At 61.9% G+C, this 4,833-nt stretch overlaps 2 non-coding genes across 2 annotated transcripts; both read left to right on the top strand.

The window, feature by feature from the left end:
* Positions 1–1,846: 1,846 nt before the first annotated feature.
* Positions 1,847–3,666, top strand: LOC136441065 (small subunit ribosomal RNA). Its single transcript, XR_010756785.1, has one exon. It is a non-coding gene; the product is annotated as a small subunit ribosomal RNA (ribosomal RNA).
* Positions 3,667–4,569: 903 nt separating this feature from the next.
* Positions 4,570–4,723, top strand: LOC136441123 (5.8S ribosomal RNA). The gene has a single exon (XR_010756840.1). It is a non-coding gene; the product is annotated as a 5.8S ribosomal RNA (ribosomal RNA).
* The last annotated feature ends 110 nt before the right edge of the window (positions 4,724–4,833 follow it).

Raw genomic sequence — 4,833 nt, 5'->3', positions numbered from 1 at the left:
CTATACATAGTGATGTTAGAAAGCCCGTAAAGACCTTCGGTCGCTGACTCCGATCCTGCGAGAAAGCCCGTTAAGACCTTTGGTCGCTGACTCCGATCCTTGGAGAAAGCCCGTTAAGACCTTCGGTCGCTGACTCCGATCCTTGGAGAAAGCCCGTTAAGACCTTCGGTCGCTGACTCCGATCCTTGGAGAAAGCCGTTAAGACCTTCGGTCGCTGACTCCGATCTTTGGAGAAAGCCCGTAAAGACCTTCGGTCGCTGACTCCGATCCTGCGAGAAAGCCCGTTAAGACCTTCGGTCGCTGACTCCGATCCTTGGAGAAAGCCCGTTAAGACCTTCGGTCGCCTGACTCCGATCCTTGGAGAAAGCCCGTCAAGACCTTCCGTCGCTGACTCCGATCTTTGGAGAAAGCCCGCAAGAGCTTTGGTGACTCACTCCGATTTCGCGAGAAGGGCCGCAAGAGCTGCGGGGACTCACTCCGATCCTGTGACAAAGCCGACTCTTCAGGTCGCTCCTATGTAGCCCACCATCTCTTAAGCATTGGCGGCCGGGTCGGCCGGCGCTGACGGCCGAAGGAAGCCGCCGGGCGGACCGCGTTTGGTGTTTCCCCGCTCCCGAGGCCGCCTGCTACACGACGGCATGCGACTTTCCGGCCTGCCCCGACTTTCGGATTTCGCCAGGGTGTCTGACCAAGGTGTAGGTCGCCGATCCTACCTTGAGAGGAGTGGTCGTTTTTTGACTAGGCAACTCTTCCAGAGCCCGTAGCGGACGGCGGCTGGGGGCCAGCGGGTCCGGGAGGGGTGCGGACGGGGCCGGCGCGGCACGGGCCAGACCCCTGCGTGGAGAAAAGACGGGGTCGTCGGTGACTTTGCCCCGTCGGCCGGCTCCATCGGACTTGGCACCGGGCGCCTGGGCGGGTGTCGGCGGGGGGAGTGAGCGCCCCGCCCCGCCCGACTCCGACCGCCCCGGAGGGCGCCCCGGGCCCGCCGGGCGGAGCGAGCAGGGTCCGTCCGGTGTGGGGCGGGGCCCGGGAGGCGGGGGTGGAGCGGGCGGCCGAGCAACGGGGTCGACCGGGACGGGTCTCCCCCGGCCGGCGGGGCCGGTCTCCCGTTGCCCCCGAAGCCTACCCCGTGGCCGACTTGCGGTGGTTTTTCAAAAAAGTGCTCTGTAGGGTGTCTGACCATGTCGTGGGTCGCTCAACCTACCTTGAGAGAGTGGTCGTTTTTTGACTAGCTCGGGAATCGACGGCGAGCAATCGCACACTCTCTCGCCAGTCGTTTTGCTACCCCCGCCGACCAGGCTGCCACTCCCCCGCGAGGGCAGCGGAGGTCGACAACCGGCTTGGAAGGCGCCCGCTCCTCCGCTCCTGCGGGCGAGGACGGGCGTGCCGACGGGCGTCCGGAACCAGCGCCGGGCAGGCCCTCCGCGGAGGGCAGCCCGGGTCCCGCCGCTGCGCGGCGGACCCAACGGCGACGGCTCGCCCCTTCCGTCTGCGTGCGAGTACGCCTTGCGGACTCGGCGGTTCGAGACCCGGCCGTCCGCCTTGCCGGCGGACGCGTCCGGTCGTGAGAGTGCGGGACCGTTCCTGACGGGACGGCTCGGGCGTTGAAGGGAAGCAACGGTCAGGTGTGGCCGGGAGTTCTGCGCTCAGGCTCCCGAGGGTTCGCGGCCATCTCCACGGCGCGTTCCCACCTCACGGCAGCGACGGACTCGGCGGCGCTCGGCGCTCCGGTCGAGCGGGACCGTGTGGCGGCGGCGGCAGTTGCGGGTCTTCCCGCGCTGCCCCGCGGCCCGCGGCGGTCCTCTCCCCGGCGGCGACCGCTCTTTCGCCGCCTCGGCGTCCTCGCTACCTGGTTGATCCTGCCAGTAGTCATATGCTTGTCTCAAAGATTAAGCCATGCACGTGCAAGTTTAAACTGTCCCAGTGAAACTGCGAATGGCTCATTAAATCAGTTATGGTTCCTTTGATCGTCACATCCTACATGGATAACTGTGGTAATTCTAGAGCTAATACATGCGGAAGAAGCGCCGACCTCCTCGTCTGGCGTGCATTTATCAGACCAAGACCGACCCGGGGTTCGCCCCGGTCCCTTTGGTGACTCTGGATAACCCCAGCCGATCGCACGGTCCTTCGCACCGGCGACAGATCATTCGAATGTCTGCCCTATCAACTTTCGATGGTAGGTTCTGTGCCTACCATGGTGGCAACGGGTGACGGGGAATCAGGGTTCGGTTCCGGAGAGGGAGCCTGAGAAACGGCTACCACATCCAAGGAAGGCAGCAGGCGCGCAAATTACCCACTCCCGACTCGGGGAGGTAGTGACGAAAAATAACAATACGGGACTCTTTCGAGGCCCCGTAATTGGAATGGGTACACTTTAAATCCTTTAACGAGGATCTATTGGAGGGCAAGTCTGGTGCCAGCAGCCGCGGTAATTCCAGCTCCAATAGCGTATATTAAAGTTGTTGCGGTTAAAAAGCTCGTAGTTGGATCTTGGGACCGGGCTTGCGGTCCGCCGCGAGGCGTGTCACTGCTCGTCCCGGCCCTCCCCGCCGGATTCTCCTTGGTGCTCTTAACTGAGTGCCTCGGGGTGCCGGAGCGTTTACTTTGAAAAAATTAGAGTGTTCAAAGCAGGCCTGGCGCCTGAATAGTGGTGCATGGAATAATGGAATAGGACCTCGGTTCTATTTCGTTGTTTTCGGAACGTGAGGTAATGATCAAGAGGGACGGACGGGGGCATTCGTATTGCGGCGGGAGAGGTGAAATTCTTGGATCGCCGCAAGACGAACCACTGCGAAAGCATTTGCCAAGAATGTTTTCATTGATCAAGAACGAAAGTTGTGGGCGCGAAGGCGATCAGATACCGCCCTAGTCACAACCATAAACGATGCCAACCAGCGATCCGCCGGCGTTACTTCGATGACCCGATGGGCAGCTCCCGGGAAACCTGAGTTTTCGGGTTCCGGGGGAAGTATGGTTGCAAAGCTGGAACTTACAAGGAATTGACGGAAGGGCACCACCAGGAGTGGAGCCTGCGGCTTAATTTGACTCAACACGGGGAAACTCACCCGGCCCGGACACAGTAAGGATTGACAGATTGAGAGCTCTTTCTTGATTCTGTGGGTGGTGGTGCATGGCCGTTCTTAGTTGGTGGAGCGATTTGTCTGGCTAATCCCGATAACGAACGAGACTCTGGCATGCTAACTAGTTCGGCGATCCCGCGCGATCGGCCCGCAACTTCTTAGAGGGACAGCCGGCAGTAAGCCGGACGAGATGGAGCAATAACAGGTCTGTGATGCCCTTAGATGTCCGGGGCCGCACGCGCGCTACAATGAAGGCATCAGCGAGTCTTTCGCCTTCGCCGAAAGGTGGCGGGTAACCTGCTGAACCGCCTTCGTGCTAGGGATCGGGGATTGCAATTATCTCCCATGAACGAGGAATTCCCAGTAGATGCGTGTCATCAGCGCGCGTTGATTACGTCCCTGCCCTTTGTACACACCGCCCGTCGCTACTACCGATTGAATGGTTTAGTGAGGCCAGTCGATCGGCCCCTCTCGGGCCGGCAACGGTCTGGAGGAGCGCCGAGAAGCCGATCAAACTTGACCATTTAGAGGAAGTAAAAGTCGTAACAAGGTTTCCGTAGGTGAACCTGCGGAAGGATCATTACCGAAACGAAGAAGCGAGGCGCTCGCGTCGTCGACTTCACACCAAACTCGTGGCAAGGAGCGGGCTCTGGTGCCCCCGGCCTCCGCTCCGACCCTCACTCTTCCTTACCGCCTCGACAAGGTGGCGCTCCGACGGTTGCTCTCGCGCCAATCGCTCCTCCTTCGCGGAGGAGCGCGGGCGGAGAGCCAGGAGCGCCCATGCCGACCCGCTTGGCGGCGGGACCCGGCAGCCCCCTTGGAACGTTGGTCGGGCGCCTTCAGTGTGAGCCCGTCGTTCCCTATACCCTGCTAAACCAGCGAGCCGCCCCGAGTAGCCCTGGTCGAGGACTGAGTCAGGTCCTCCCGGCGAAAAGTCTTGGGCGGGCGAGCGCAAGTGGGGGCACCTATATCCTGGCGGAGGGGCGTCGCGTCGTGGGTTTGCGCGGAATGGGGTTGAGTTGCTAGTCTCACGGCGGGGCCTAGGTGAGACGGCTCCTCCCCGGCACCCCGGCGCGGCGTTTCGGGTCTCTGACTCGATGCAATCCATCTTGCGGACGAGTGACCTGTCCTTAAGCGTCGGGACTTCGAGCGGGCGTCCCGCGGTCCAAGGCCTCCTTTGGGCAGAGGGGAGGACTGCTCTCGGTCGCCGCCGGCCAGCCACCGGCGGTCTCGACCGACTGCTCCACTCCCCGAGGTCTTCAAGAGAAGGGCGGGCGCAATCGACCCCTCGGCTCTAATTTCCCGGCCGGGTTTTGTCGAGGGGGCGCAGCGGTCTTCGCGGCGGGTCCCGGTTCGCGGAGCGACCCCCAGCCCTTCCGCTCGTTCGCCGTCCTTCACTCCGAAGGGCGCCTTCTTCCCGTCTCTGAAACGACGGTGCCGAGAGGCAAAGACAAGCTTTCGATGCGAAACGAAAAAGAAAAACGACAACTCTTAGCGGTGGATCACTCGGCTCGTGTGTCGATGAAGAACGCAGCCAGCTGCGAGAAGTAATGTGAATTGCAGGACACATTGATCATCGACTCTTCGAACGCACTCTGCGGCCCCGGGTCCGTCCCGGGGCCACGTCTGGCTGAGGGTCGGTTTTACCTTCAATCGCGTCGCGCCGCTCCATCTCTCATCTCGCCCTCGGGCGCAGAGAAAGAGACTGCGGTCGCGGCGCGCGGCTGGGGGGTCTCTGTCGAAGCTGGCG

Source organism: Branchiostoma lanceolatum, chromosome 8 (assembly GCF_035083965.1).
Source record: "Branchiostoma lanceolatum isolate klBraLanc5 chromosome 8, klBraLanc5.hap2, whole genome shotgun sequence".
Lineage (NCBI taxonomy): Eukaryota > Metazoa > Chordata > Leptocardii > Amphioxiformes > Branchiostomatidae > Branchiostoma > Branchiostoma lanceolatum.
The sequence above is the reverse complement of the archived record's forward strand: the minus strand, read 5'-3'. Positions and strand labels throughout refer to the sequence as shown.